Genomic DNA, 16,459 nt, shown 5'->3' with positions numbered 1-16,459 from the left:
CCGATGTATATTGTGCTGTAACTCAGAAATGTGACTCATTACACTTCTCTTAGTAAATTTCTTTTGGTAACCTAACAATCAGATGCTTCTCTGGGCATTATCATGTTGTAAAAAAGTCCATCTTTCATTCATTCTCTAATCCTACGTTAACTACTTATAGTACAGTTCTGCTAAAGTATCCTTGATCACTGAGTAATATTCAATTGTGTGTGTGTGTGTGTGTGTGTGTGTGTTTGTACAAACATACACTCATCTTTGTCCATCTTCTTTATCCATTCAACAGTCAATGAACATTTGGGTTCTTTCCATAATTTGGCTACTGTTGATAGTAGTATTACCCAGTGAAAAAATGAAATCTTGCCATTTGCAACAACGTGGATGGAACTAGAATATATTACTCTAAGTGAAATAAGTCAGTCAGAGAAAGACAAATTTCATATGATTTTCAAAACTGATGAACAGATGAAGCATCAAAACAGATGAACGTAGGCAAAGGGAAGGAAAAATAAGATAAAAACAGAGAGGAAGGCAAACCATAAAAGACTCTTAAATACAGAGAACAAACTGAGGGTTGCTGGAGCAGGGTTGGGTGAGGGGATGGGCTAAATGGGTGATGGGCATTAAGGAGGGCACTTGTTGGGATGAGCACTGGGTATTATATGTAAGTGATAATCACTAAATTCTACTCCTGAAACCATTATTACACTGTATGTTAACTAACTTAGATTTAAATTAAAAAAAATTTTTTTACGTATCCTTGGAATACATACGTGACTAAGTCAGCAGCTTGGCTTTTGATTGTTCATAGTTTACTGATGGAGATACACGTGTAAACAAATAGTTAAAATCAACTGTTGGAGATGTTTCACTGAAGATGTGTGTTTATATCTGTATATCTGTATCTACATTTATATTCCTATGTCTAAATGCAAGTTCAGAGGACAACGCTGTTAACTGTAGCTGGGAAGATGGGCAGTCATGTTCAGAGAGGAGGAATTTGCCCTGGGGTTTTGCACAATGAATAGGTAATTGATGAAAAGATGTTCACCTGGCAAATAAAGGAAGTAGACTATTCCTGACAGAACAGCATGTAAAAAGGATTGCAGGTGTGATAGAATTTGATATGTAAAGAGAATCCTGAGTGATTATGTGTAGCAGGAGTTATAATGTGTAAGGGGGAGGTCTGAGAAAAGAAAAAGGTTAGATGAAGTAGGGCAATTCATAAAGGGCCTTATAAGTATCATTAACGTGTAAGGACTTGATCCTAGAGATGAGTTGTATCCATTCCACATTTGTGAGGAAGGGAGTCATATGTTAAGACATGTATTTCTGGAAGACCAATCTTCATCTCTGTGGTTAGTATGTGGTGGGAGAATACACAACAGGAAGGATGTCCAATTAAAATCTTCCATGATCTTCCAAGGAAGGAAAATAAAGAGTCAAACTAAACCAGGAGCAATCAGGATTGAGAGATGAGGGTGGATTTGAGTAATTTTTATACGTGTGAATTTCCTCAGTCTAGGTGATTGACTGAGATATGAAAGAGAAGAGAAAGTAAAAGCTGTCCCTGAGGATCCTATCTTGGGCAATTTGAGACTGAAGTTATTGTGGCAGTGATCACATGGAGAAAAAGAAAGACAACATGCCCATAATCTCTTTGTGATCAGAGCTATGCTTGGTGTTCCTAGTTGCTATGAATGCTGATCACTGTTATTCAAATGGGAAATTCAGATGGAGCAGGAAATAATATTAAACATCTGGGGTGTCTCTGTACCAGTGTCATATTTTAAAAAGACAGTTTGGCTTTGAAAACTTGATGCGGAAATCACAAGTCAGACTCAAAACATCGACTGTCTTTCACTGAATTCTTTTAAAGAAATGACTCTCAGCTTTCCATCTTTATGAACTCCTTCATGGACAGTCACGGCAACTTATTTTCCTGTCTTCAGCCTCTCTCTTTGAGTTCACCACTTTTATGTGTGTCTCACTCCAACTACATTATACATGTGACTTGGCAAGTCCTAGGTATGTGCCTGTTAGTGAGTTAACACTGCCACCTAGCATCTGAAAGGGATCTTTGTCTTCTAACCAGAGAATCCCAGTCTCTCCTCCAGGCATCATTGCCAGAACTCCTACCTTGAAAAGAGCTTGTTTACGATTAATTAGCATTGCAGGTGAAGAGCTTCTAGTTTTTACATCAACATTTCAGCATGCTGTGCTAAGTGTCTGGAGTGTCCGTCTCTTAGAGTGCCAGAGAGAAGTCAGGACAGCTGTGTGTTGTATGTATGCTGTGCATATGCATGTATGTTCCACATCAGGATGGAGACAGGAAGTCTGCAGAGGGAAGAAAAAAGTACAGCTGGACATGTGCAGGAGGCAACACCAAAGAATTGGAATAGGTGTCAGGAATGAGAGTATAAGGACAGAGAGGGTGTAGGAAAATGGATGAAAGGGGCAGGAGGGGAAATGGTTTAGGCAGGAAGAGGAAAGGAAATGTAAATATTTTGAGTCCTAGAAGAAGGAAGAACATTTTCCAGATCTTTCCATTTTCTCTCTTCTCCCTTTTCCTCCTCCTCCTCCTCCTCCTCCTCCTCCTCCTCCTCCTCCTTCTCTTCCCTTTTTCTCATCATTCTTTTTTTGGCTGAATGCAAAGGACTCACTGCAGACTTGCTGCTCATACTACCTAGAACCGCCATTTCTTGGTTAAGACCTGACTTTTTTTTCCTGATATGTATTTCTTGGATTTGAATATAGTGTTTTGTGTCCTTAATTTGTCCATTAATTTGTGTCATTAATTTATATGTGTGTAATGCTTGCATGGAAGATAATTGTCTAGGTCAGTAATTATTAAACTTGTCTAAAGGTACCTGGGGGTTCTGAACTCCAAGCAGAAAGCAACTGTTGTTAGGATTTTACAGAGATCACAGGAATGTGCCCCTTGTGTATATAGGTGTCTTGCAAAGACTTTTCAGAAAACAGATCTTTCACTTGCTTTGAGCTGGGTTTAAGAACATTATTTCTCCCTGCTGCCCTCTGCCGTGACAGTTTGATGTTCAATGTCTTTAAAGGTTTGCTTTAGGAAAATGTGTATAACTCTGAAAGAAATTGCCCTGGTCCTGATTCCTATGGTGTTTTCTTACCAGTAACAAACCCGCACCAAACTCCCAATTTGTCACTGTCTGACTTCCTTTCTGGGTGGCAGCCTTATTTGTTTTCTTGGTTTTCTCCTTTCTACACTTTCTCTAGGATAAACAACCTATTACTTCAGTCACCTAACATTCATATTTCCTGTTTCTCATAATGTACATATTTGTAGTGTATGTCTATGTGTGTCTTGGGCAACCATGATGGAAGAACTGATTTTATTCCATAGACCTGGCAACTTCCCATAGTAAGGGACCAGTCAGGGACAGAATTCAGCTAAGTCTATTTACCTTGCTGTTACTATTCCCTATACTGATTGTTTCTTCCATTTCTCCTGTGACTGTCCTTGGGTCTTTCAACCTGTCCCCATGGCATCCTGTGATTTCAGTTTCCCACCAAACTAGCCCAGCACTTGACTTTCTTAATGCTTGAGAAAGCCATTAACAAAATCAAATGCAGGACATTCCTTTTCATCAAGCCATTCCATACTATTCCACATACCATTTTCTTTCTTAGATAGTCTCCTATATGTGTGGTACTTTTTTTTTTAAATAGCATTCAATCAGACTTGTGTTCTTGGGCAAGCATCAATACCACTATCACCTTATGGTCATGGTATACTCAAAAATAAAGCTATGTGTGCCATGTTTTATTGCCCTACAGTGTTACCTTAATCTTACTTCATGAGCAGCAAGCCTTTTCCCAATACTGGCCTTCCCTCCTTCATCCCTGTAATCTCCATATGAAAATTTCACATGACCCCAAGTTCCTATAACCAGTGCTACAGCAAAACCAGCGGGCAGCAGAGTTGTATTGGGCAGTGTAGCAATAAGAATTAAAATCATTCATCTTCTTTCTTTCCATTGTCAGCCAGAGGAAAGCTGGGAGAGGGACGGGGAGGGTGCAGTGGGGAGGTTATGAATTGCAACATTTCCAAGGCAACCACAGAGAAAAGGTAGAAGGTTGAGAAGTTAGGAAGGTAGTGACACAGGTTAAGATATGGGTCAGGGGTCTCTACCTTTTATGCATGACAATTGTGCACTTTAGTAATTTATGCTTCATTCAGATAAATGTATTCCAGGGTTTCAGTTTGGTATTATACTGACATAGTTTGCTTTATGATAGTGCTACATAGATTTAACCCTTTATGATACCACTTGGACTCCTCTGTTTTGATTGAATCTGGTGACATATTGGTTAATTTAAGAAATATCTTTTTTTAATGGTTTGGGGGAAATCCATTAATTTAAATTACAGTTTCACATTTTCAAATAGGTTTTTAGTGCTGTGGATTGAGGGGGGAGGTGTGACAACAACGAGGCCTCTCTCTTTTCTTCCCCCCACCCCCTAATAATACTCTGAGAATTCTAAACACCGCATGGCCTCAGTGCCTACGAATCACCCAGACAATCAAATGTTTATAGTTGAACTCTACTCAGTCAAGTGTGTCTGTTATGAAAAAAAAAATGGCTCGTTGGAGCTGGAAATTTATAACAGACACCCACAGGAAGGCATACCACTGCAAATCACATGAGGGCATACAGCTCTTCATACTGAATTCCTGCAACAAGCCATTTAGAATGATCAGGACCTGAAGACAATACAGAATTCACAGAGAAGGTCCTTCAAAGATTATTTTGTACGTGATACTAAAGCCAAGGGTTCATTTTTCTCCTTAACTTCATCCAGACATCAGGATCTATCCTGAAGCATGAAAATGGAGAAGATTTGCAGTGTTTATTGTATAATGTCTTTTTTTTTCTTTTTTGTTATATACCCTTAAAAAGGAAAGTTGTAAGCATAAAACACAAAATTAGGTATAATTTAAACATCAGGGGTTAATAGTGGGTTTCTTCTTTGTTTAGGCTTTTTAATGCTCCTGAGATTCCTTTTCTTAATCTATGAAATGGAATGAGGATGCTTTCAAATCTTTAGTTACAAATGAAATTATAGATAGTTATGCTCTTTTCTGTGGTTCAGTTATGTTTCTCACATCACCCTTATCCTCTATAGCATGTGCACATATAGCACTTTTTAAATGCAGATGGCAGAGTCTCTAGAGCTATAGAATGAAGGTAGTATTTATCTCAGAATTTCTATAGCTCTGATTACCTAAATATACTAATAGAAAAATTATGCTAAGAAAAAACAGTAACTAAGCAAGATGTTCTCCTAGTCATAGAGAATATTGAAACTTCAGAAAATGTATCAACCAACCTACAATTACTTGGAGAAAGGCAAAAGGAAACTGGGTGTAAACAATGATATTTACATATTTCAGTCTTTTGCCATGACATTTGCAAATGGTGAATTTCTGAAAACAGGAAGATGTACCAGTTTCAATTAATAAACATGGGGCTCCTGGGTGGCTCAGTTGGTTAAGCATCTGACTTTTGATTTCAGATCAGGTCATGATCTCACAGTTAGTGAGTTTGACCCCACATCAGGCTAGATGCTGACAGTATAGAGCCTGCTTGGGATTCTCTCCTTCCCTCTTTCTCTGCCCCACCCCCATGCTGTCCTCTCTCTCAAAATAAATAAATAAATAAATTTTTAAACCATCTCAGATACATGTTTTCCCTGTTTTAGGGCTGGTGTAGGATTGGAAGATATTATCCATGGGTCTCTCACAGTTTTGCAAGTCTTGTGGGCAGAGATACTTTTGTTCCACAGATAAAGATAGTATCTTGCTTCAGAGTAAGACTCAGGTTTGTTTAGTGTCCATTATAATAAAGATCATATTTCTCTCCAGGGCAAAGGTCAGGCAGGCTTACTGATTTGAGTTTACTGAGCTTTAAATTATGCTTCTAAAGTATGACCTACAGTGTATTCAAGTGTAACCTGAACCCCTTTTTGACCCTGCTGGAAGAGGGGCTTAGGGAAATGCAGGAATGCTGACACTCTGGTTAATGCTATTATTGCCATTAATAAAGTCCTTCCTCTCTTGCCCAGTGGTCCCATATCTTCTGCCAACATTTATGAAACTGAGGCAGGCTAACTTGTTAGCTGACAAGGAGAGTGAAAACTCAGACCCTTCACAGTTCTTGATAAGCAGTAGCGTGTACTTTTCCCTAGTCTCTGTAGCTGCTAACCTCACCATTATGTTCTGTTGAGCTCTATGTAGTGCTGGTGCAAATGGTGCACTTTTGCTCACACTTTGACAGCTTACTGGCTAGACTGGACCTGCAGAGGTACCTGCTTGGAGAGACCAGGTGACACAGTTCAGAATGCAGGAAAGTTAATGCTCCTTAAGGTAGACTTTGATGGAAAGGAGAGAGGAGATGATGGGGGTGAGGGTGCAGAGGGAGCCTACAGATAAATTTATATCCCTATCTCCTCTTACAAAGACTCTCCTGAGATAATATTCTTCTCTTATCACCTTTATAAAGGCAGTTCATATGGCCAGCTCACTAATGTCCCTCTTTATATCTGTCCTTCTTATTACCTTCCCTTGCTCCCTTCCCCCTCATTTCTGCTTCCCTGGGATTAGATTCTTTAATGAATAGTAATATATAAGTTTTTGCCACAGGTTTTGTTTTCTAGAGGACCCTGGTTAAAAGAGAGATTTAGGATTCTTGTACTTCAATACCAAAATTTTTGCATTAAAGTAGCAATGAAACAAAATTGTACTAACAGAAGGCAAATATGTGTGCAAATTGGTAGGCTGTCCATGTGAGCTCTTTAAACATGAGAAATCTGGTGAAGGTCAGTCTACAAGGTGGCCTGCCCTCAGGCGCAGCACAAGGACCAACCTTCTTAAAGACTACAGTGTTAATCTTCCTATGATTAAAAACATTACCAAATAATACTCTTAGTAAATCATTCTCTGCAGCTTTAGAAATCAAGACATGATGTGCTTCATTATTATTAAGATCATTATCATTGTTTTTTTTATAATGACTGTGACCCATAAGATAATATGAGCTTCTGACTTATTTAGGGGGAAATCTTTGATTCTGGATTCCAAGATGACCCAGGTATGAATTTTGGACTGTATTCATATTGCCTTTGACACAGATGAGATTTGAAAATTGATGCCCAAGATGTAGATCATCAGAAGAGAGAAGAACCTATATAGATCAGGGGTTAAAATATGGACTTGATGTTTGATAGGCTTGAGTTAAAATGGTACTTTTAACACTTCCTACTTATTGATATTTATCAAACACTTTCATGTGCTGTTACGTGTTTGATTATACCCCCCCCCCCAATTTCATACATTGAAGTTCTAATTCCTATTACCCCAGAATGTGACCTTATTTGGAAATAGGATCATTGCAGATGTAATTAGTTAAATTAAGATGAGGTCATTAGGGTGGGCCCCAATCCAGTTTGACTGGTATCCTTATGAAAAGAAAACACTAGAACATAGGTATGTACAGGTGGGAAATACCATTTGAAGATGAAGGCAAGGATCATGGTGATGCTTCTACAAGTCAAGGAATGCCAAATTGTAAGAAAACTACCAGAAGCTAGGGGAGAGGCATGGAAAAGATTCTTCCTTACAGTTCTCAGAAGGAACGAGCCCTGCCAATATCTTGATCTCAGACTTTTAGCCTCCAGAGCTGTGAGACAATAGATGTCTGATGGTTAAGCCACTCATTTTGTAGTACTTTGTTACTGCATCCCTTACAAACTCATACATGGGCTTTCCACCATGCTAAAAGCTAGACATATAGAAGTTAATACAATATAGACATAGTACCTGCTCTCATGGAACTTACAAACTAATATGAAATAATACACAGATAAACATACAAATATAATATAAGTATAAATTGTTATGTATCAGAAAAAAAATAAAAAAGATACTCGGGGGAAATTGGTGATAAGGATACCAGTGGTTAACTTAGATGTGAAAGTCAGGAATGGTTTTTCTCAGGATGTAACCTCTAAGTTGAGACCTTCCATTTAAAGAGTTTCAGGATTGGGGTACCTGGGTGACTCAGTTGGTTGAGTGTCCAACTCTTGATTTTGGCTCAGGTCATGATCTCACGGTTCATGAATTTGAGCCCTGCATCTCAATCTGCACCGACAGGACAGAGCTTACTTGGGATTCTCTCTCTCACTCCCTCTCTCTCTGTCCCTCCCATGCTCACTCACTGTCTGTCTCTCTAAAGAAATAAACTTAGAAAAACTTTTTCAAGAGTTTCAGGACTGAGAGGTTGAAGTGAAAGAGATAACCATATGTGAAAGCCCAGAAACCAGTGAGAGCTCAGAATACACTGGAAACTAAAAAAGCACAATATTTCTATTCTCTATCCTACTGTGTCAGAGAGGAAGGGCAAAAAATAAATTAGAAGTATACCAAGGTCGCATGATGTAGGTTATATAGTTGTAAACCATTTGAGGACTTTAAACAAGGACGTGACAGAATCCATTGTACTTATAAAGCTTTTGCACAAAGGACAGATGGGGAAGACAAGAAGGGATGTGACTAGGTCAGTTCAAGATCCATCCCAGCAGTCTAAATGAGAAATCAGGATGGCATTCACTAAGGTGAAGGCATGGGAGATGGAGCAAAGTGGACAGTTGGCCGATATTAAAAAAAAAAAATTAACGTTTATTTATTAGAGAGAGAGAGAGACAGAGAGACAGAGCGCAAGCGGGGGAGGGGCAGAGAAAGAGGGAGACACAGAAACTGAAGCAGGATCCAGGCTCTGAGCTGTCAGCACAGAGCCAGAAGTGGTACTCGAACTCACAGACTGTGAGATCATGACCTGAGTTGAAGTCCAAAGCTTAACTGCCTGAGGCACCCAGGCTCCCCTACAGTTGGCAGATATTTAATTTGAAAGAAGAACCAATAGAACTTGGTAATTATTTGCATTAGGGTACTGCAGGAGAAGGAAAAATCAAGATGACTTCTAGGTGGTTGGTTTTTTTTTTTTTTTTTTTTTTTTAAATTTTTTTTTTTAACGTTTTTTTTTTTTTTTTTTGACAGAGAGAGAGAGACAGAGCATGAACGGGGGAGGGGCAGAGAGAGAGGGAGACACAGAATCGGAAACAGGCTCCAGGCTCCGAGCCATCAGCCCAGAGCCTGACGCGGGGCTCGAACTCACGGACAGTGAGATCGTGACCTGGCTGAAGTCGGACGCTTAACCGACTGCGCCACCCAGGCGCCCCTAGGTGGTTGGTTTGAGCAGATGGTTGGACAAATGGCGATGTCATTTGCCAAGAGAGAAAATGGAGGAAGAACGAGTTTGTATTCTTGTGTATGAAAGAAGTTGAGGTAAGAGGAGAACAATCAGGAGGTTAGTATTATAAAGTTGAGGTGTCTTGAGACAAGTAGAAATGCCAAGTAGGCAGATGGTATGTAAGTTTTGTCTTTAACATAAAGATCTGGGCTAGAGATAATAATTTGTTTTTTATCTGCACATAAATGGTTCTTAATATATGGAAATGGCTAGGAAGAAGTGTAGAGGCAGAAGAGAGAATGTACACTTAGGCCTTGAGATAGATGTTAGGCAAATTATTTAACCCCTTTGAAACTTAATTCTGTTACCTTTAAATGGGAATAACATTACATGCTCTTTTAAGATATGTGTGGGTTAAATGAAATCATATCTATCTGAAAATGCAATGCAAATCATAAGAACTGAATGCATGGAGATTATTATTGTAATCATGATACTATCTCTGTTTGGTACTAAAAAGATAGAAAAGATGAAAGTAGGAGACTGAAAAACATTAAAAAAATGTTTCTTGGAAAGCTTCAATAAGTAAATTAATCCTTTTAACATTAAAATGCATATCAGAAGCAAGTGAGGATTTGCCCTGAGTTGTGACTACTGTATTTGGCTCTAAGGTCATTCCAGAGAATTATGTTGTCACAATGGCGGAAATCAAACAGGTACAAAGGAGAGAATTTGAGTAGGTTCTTAGGGCAGAAGGCAGTACAAGTAAAAACTTTTCCAAGTGAGATGCATGTGTGTATTGTCAAAGGTTAAAAAAAAAAAGTAATTTAAAGAGGAAATTGAAAATGTTAAATGATGTACTTGAAGTCTGATTTAATTAATGTGAAAGATACTATTGACATAAGAGCCAGAGACCCTCCCCCTGGGACTGAACTTGGACTCCTATCTTGAGAGGCAATTGATCTTCCATACTGATAGTTATGATGGCTACACTGAGAAGAGATGGCCATTTGAGAATGGGTAGCTGGCTTCTATGTGAGTGTGAAAGGACAAGAGCTGTAAGGATGGTAGAAAGAAAAGAATAAGGGTGACTAACCATGAAGTAGGTGGTAAGGAAGGAATACTTTGTGCCTAGGAAGGACCTGAAGGCCTGAAGTGCAATGGATGAGACCAACAATTGAAAAAAAGTTCAGTTAGTGAGAGGAGAGGCAAGAAAGGAAGGAAACAGATGTAAACACCTTGGTGAGTGAGGTCAGCAGAAATAAGTGAAAGCTTGAGCAGTCATGAGATGACATTGCTACTTAGATCAATCACATTGGTACTGAAACTGGAAGTATAGTGGTAGGGACAGATGACTTTGTAGTTATTCAATTGAAAGTAGTCCAAATGAAAGATATACTTAACTAAGATAATGAATGGGGGAGCTTAAAGCATGGGTTTAGGGCAGGTAGAAGTCAACTGCTCAGTGTAAGTGCAAGTGCACACTGAATTAGAAGGGGGTAATAAGATCCCTTGTTCATATGAAATTCAAATTACGTGACATTGAAGGAAATTTTTGGCTGTTTTTTAATGATTTACATGGCACAAGAAGAAGCAAATTGACCCTATTCAAAGACTATATCCTCTTTTTATTTTGTATTCCCCATCTCCTGTTAATGTTAGGTACACGGCAAATGATGATTCTTATATGAACGAATGAATACATTCATGCCCTATCTGTGGATAAACTCAAGCACAGACTAACCAATCACTGGTCACATACTGTGGAAGGAATTTAAATATCAGATGAAAGACAGAACAGTGGGGCCTCTTAATCCATCGAACAGTAGGCTAAAATTCTGAGATACTCTGAATCTAAGAATTAGTAGATCAAGGCCAACCTTAGAGTGTATTTTATCTGCCATAAAGACCCCAGATATTAAAAACCATGTCCAGACCCAAATGCATGTGTCCTCTAAAACTTACCTAGCAAAGCAAGTTTCTCATCTTAAACTAAAGCCTATACTTAAGAAAGTTTTGCTTTCTTAGGGAATATCTTTTTCTTTAACTTAAAAAGAATGTTTTATTTAGAGCTTTCTATGAGAGAACACTTTTTTTAGAAAGGGGTGTTAAAAAATAATCTAAAATTCTATTTACATTTGAGGTATTTTCTTGAAACATGCTTTAAAGCATACATATCTCTTTTGAAAAGAACAGGAAACTCAGGTATAAAAGCACTAATAAAACTCTTCTCTGCTTGAAGAACATTCCCTACATAATATACTTTTTTCAAGAGACCATAGCAATACTGAGTATTCATGGTACTGTTTCAGACGCAGGAAGTCAGTGATATTTTCCTGGTGAAATGTTACATTTGCCACATCAGTCTGTTTTATAGAAAACAATTATATTATTTAAGTTTTAAATGAAATGAGCTAGAATTTTATATTCTTCTACAGCAGTGCTTTCTCTGCCATCTCCTTCTTTCCATGGTCTCCTAGCTGTAAGACAAATGTTTTATTAATACAATAAAATGGTATTGAAATTAAAATAGCAGTAACTAATATTTGTATTATACTTTGTAGCTATCAAGTTATACTATCACATCTCACTTAGTATCTATCTTGTGAGACAGTATTATGATTTTCATTTTTATTTTACAGTATGGAGGCTCAGAAAATGTAGAGTTGCCAGAGGTATAGAGTAAGTAAGGAAATTGGGACTATAAACTTTTCTGGCTACAGTTGTTTTTGTTTTTTTGTTTGTTTTTTTGCTTGTTTTTGTTTTTTCCCTGTAGCCATTCATAATTATATCTCTCAATTGGATACCTTTGGTCCTTTCTTTAGACTTCAAAGGCAGAAAACAATTTCTCCTTATCTGAGCTATAAGTGTCACCAAAAGAAAAAGTTAGCAAATAAGTTCTTGAATCTCTGTAATACAGTATCCTTCTGTTTTGGAGATATTTGAGGGTATACAGAAGGCTAGACAGATTTTTTTTTATTCCTTCTTAACCTTTAAGCTTTGGTAAGAGATCACCACGAGGCGTCAAACATATTTATTTGTGAGTCTTATAGTGTCTTCTGTTTCCAGGAAGCAGAACTTGGCAATTCTGTCCTTTCTGGAGTACTGTGAATAGTGAACTGAGTACAAGCTTAGGAAACAGATAAAACTGAGTTCACATCCCATTCTCTCCATTTACTAGCTATATGGCCTTGGAAAAACTCTGTCCTTGAATCTCAACTACTTATTTGTGTAATGGACAGTGGAATTTCCTTGAATTGGAGATTTCCTTCCTTTTGGAGTACAGGTGGTCTGTGTAAATAGACCATCATAGGGACTTCTTAGAATGTTCTTCAGAATATAGTGATTACTGGTATTTCTGCTACAGCTCTTGGAAATCACCCTCTTGCTATTACTGGCTTTTTAAAAGTCGGCCCTAAAAATGGGTGGATATTAGCATTAGGGATAGCATTCCATAGGCTCCAAGAGGGTTCCCTTCATTTTCCTAGTTGTCTACCCAATGTCTGTTCCCCGCCCCCCTCCATAGTAACAGTGGGAGATTAAGGGCCACTATCCTCTTTTGTAATCCTTACATGTATTGGTATAAGTGCTTTTATGTGATCTGATAATTCCTTATTACTGTAAGATCATCCCCCAGAAATTTCAGGACCATCAGTAGGCTCACAGGGTGCAGTAAATGCCTTTGTTCATGTTTGATGACTCCAGTGATCAGAAAATTTTTCTGATGTGCTGAAATCAAATGAATATAACCTGGAACTACCTGAACCAAAAAGTAAATAACTCTTTGTGTGTGTTGTTTGCAGCACCACAGCATCACAAAGCAGAAAGAAAAGAAATGAGGCTTGCGATGATTTGTATTGTTGCTGGGTCTTTTCCATTCACAAGATACCTGTGATCATCAGCTGTGCCTGAGAGACACCGGTGGTCCTCAGTGCACAGGGTACAGGCACCACACTGCATAATAAAAAGAGGATCCTAGCAAAGGCGTCAAAGCATATGTGTTTTCAGTTTATTTTAAAAAATGTTTCTACTATAGTTTTTTGTAACGATGAAAGCCAATAGATTGGCCCTTTAAAAATACATATATTAATGGAACTAATCAGTCCCCCTGAATTCTAATGTGTATTTCATCCTGATTTTGTTAAGATATTGGATAGCACAAAAACCAGTCTAAGGTGGACCCAGGGCTTCTCAGTATCAGCTTTATCCATTGTGGGGAAAGGGATTTCAGTAGATCAGAGTCTGGGTTTGGGAGTAGGACTGTGTTGTACTAGCTATGGAATCGTGGGCAGGTCACAGCCCTCCCTCAGTCTTAGTTTCTACATGTGCAAAATGAAGATAATTATGGAGCTGTTGTCTGAATTCAATGAGATAATGTATGTAAATAGCTTAATATAATGACAGACACATCTAATATAGGAGCTCAGTTAGCAAATGTCAGCTGCTATGTTTTCAGTCCTTTATCTTCTCAAAAGATATTTATTATATTCCATATATGAATAAAATTTGAAATAAAAATAAGACAGTAAGCCTTTGACCTCAAGGAGCTCACCCTCGTATCTTAAATGCTTAAAAAGTGAAAGGCTTGCCCAGAGTGTGGAGGCAAATGAATAAGGGAAAGCTAGTAGCCCCAGGGTGGCAGGAGAGGCTTCCGATTATCCAATATTTTCCTAGTGGGAAGAGAGATAGGGAATCACCTATAGCAGGTGTTGGCAAACCTTGTCGGCAAAGGACCAAATGGCAAATATTTTCAGCTTTGTGGACCATTTGATATCTCTGTTGCCATTACTCAACTCTCCCATCGTAGTGAGAAAGCAGCCATAGGCCATACATATGTGGATTGCAGTGGCTGTATTCCAATAAAATTGTATTTACGAAACAGACCTTTATTAGTCAGGGTTTTCCAGAGAAACAGAACCACTTCATTTTAAAGTATAGGCTCATGCACTTATGGAGCCTGACAAGTCCAAAATCTTCAGGGTAGCTGGATAGGCTGGAGATCCAGGGAGGTATCATTGCTGTACTTCAAGTCCAAAAGCTGACAGGCTGGAGACTCCAGGATGAGCTGATGTGCAGTTCCAGTCTGAATGCTGTATGCTACAGAACCTTCCTCTTGCCCTTTGTTCCCTTCACATTAAGGAAGGCAACCTGCTTTACTCAAAGTCTTCCAATTTAAATGCAAATCTCACCCAGGATGACACAGAAAATTAAGCATTGTAGGACCTCAGTCAGATTTGACCAACTATAGTTTGCTTACCCCTGAACTAGAGAGATAACTCTTTCTGTTCAGACTACAGTAGGAAGAGATCTTTTTCCCAAAAGCCATTATATCTGATCCTCAGTTACTATTAACTAGCCATTAAGTGCTTCCCCAAACCCTAAGGCTTAACCATCAGAACAGAGTGACTAGAAGGGTCTGAAATTGGGTTTTGTTATCCACAGACAACCACATCCTCCCATCACTGAGAATGGAAGGGCCACTTGGCCTGAGTTTCATATCCAAACAGGAAACAGTGGAGAGAAAGAAGATAGAATTCATAACAAGGCACTGCTGTCTCTTCTGATAAATGGGACTTTGGGCAGAGGAGGGAGGCTCACTAAAGCCACCTTCCCAAATGGAGTAAACAACATCGTGTGGAAAAAGAAGGCCCTCTCTTTAATTCCAACCTCACATTGATTTGTTTAGATTCATACAGAGAGAACTTCATCATGTTTGAGTGGGAGTCTGAGAAGATGAGAATGTTGGTGAGGTAAGAAAAGAGAAAGAAAACAGAAAAGGTAGAAAGGATAGTGAGGGAGAAGAGAGGAAGGGTATAGAGTGAGATGAGACACACCATGGAAAATAAGGGCAAGAGGAGAAAAGCTGAGTTTTTAATTTTACTTTTTAAGCTTAAAACAGACTCTGTATCTATCTTCTTTGGATTTTCTATTTCCAAAACAAGTCTCCTCTAGCTCAAAGAGTGTTATAGGGTTTAATTCATTTAAATTGCAAAGCATTTCAAGACTCATAGATGAAAAGTATCATTGAAGTACAAAGCTCAGGTTCATTATTAATGAAAGCAGCCCTTCACAGCACAGTCTGCTTCAAACTTACTGGCTCCCTGAGAATGCCTAAGGTTAGTGGGAGATGGGCATCATGTAATAAAAGAAGCAGACAAATGCAGGTATGTATGTATTATAACCCCTGTATGAGAACTTTGTCAGAACTATCTCCAACACTAGCTTGAAGAAAATGTCTTGGTACAGGGGTAGTTGCTGTGTGTCAGAGTTGTCCTGAAAACTTGAATGAGTAGAATAAGTATAAAGCAAAGCACATTTTAAATACCCTGTAGAGGGGTCCCTGGGTGGCTCAGTCAGTGAAGCATCTGATTTTTGATTTTAGCTCAAGTCATGATCTCATGGTTTGTGAGTTTGATCCCCATGTTGGTCTCTATGCTGACAGCACAGAGCCTGCTTGGGATTCTTTCTCTCTCCTTCTCTCTCTGTCCCTCCTCTGCTCATTTTCTCTCTCTCTCTCTCTCTCTCTCTCTCTCTCTCTCTCTCAAAATAAAGTTTAAAAAAGTGTAAATAAATAAATGAATACCCTGTAGAAGTTTATGTTATTCAACCCCATGCCCACCGAAAAATTATGGAAATGGTGACTTCTGATATGTTTCTAAGTAAATATAATGAGAAGGGAGAGAAGGGAAATTTCATGTCACTGTGTTTTCACAAGTGAGGATGATTTATATCACTCCCCTTTCATTCATTTTTAACAAATTTACTGAAGAAACTAAAGAAAGCCTGAAGTAAATTTGAAATTACAACCTGTTACTTATGGTCAAAGTATTTTTTTTCTTTTTACTGATTTTTCCTTCTGTCCTGCCCATCTATATTGTATAAATGTTATTTGTACAAAACATTTTAATGACTTGTTTGCATGAAATTTTATGTAAAATAAGATGAGATGGAAGTAAGCATAATATAAATTATAGTTGTGTAAGAAATTGGAAAACCAGCATCTGCCAATCCACAAGAGCAAGCCCTGGTGAATATTTGTGGCAATATCAAAAACCTTATTGTTTTTAATCTTTCTGGGAAATTCCTTTATATTATCTATGAATGTTTAGTGTTCCTTTTTGATCTCTGGATATTCCTTTCTTATAGCATCTTGTTCCTATTTCATAGACTTAGTAGCCTAA

This window comes from Panthera uncia, chromosome C2 (assembly GCF_023721935.1).
Source record: "Panthera uncia isolate 11264 chromosome C2, Puncia_PCG_1.0, whole genome shotgun sequence".
Taxonomy (NCBI): domain Eukaryota; kingdom Metazoa; phylum Chordata; class Mammalia; order Carnivora; family Felidae; genus Panthera; species Panthera uncia.
This window is presented reverse-complemented; position numbering follows the sequence as displayed.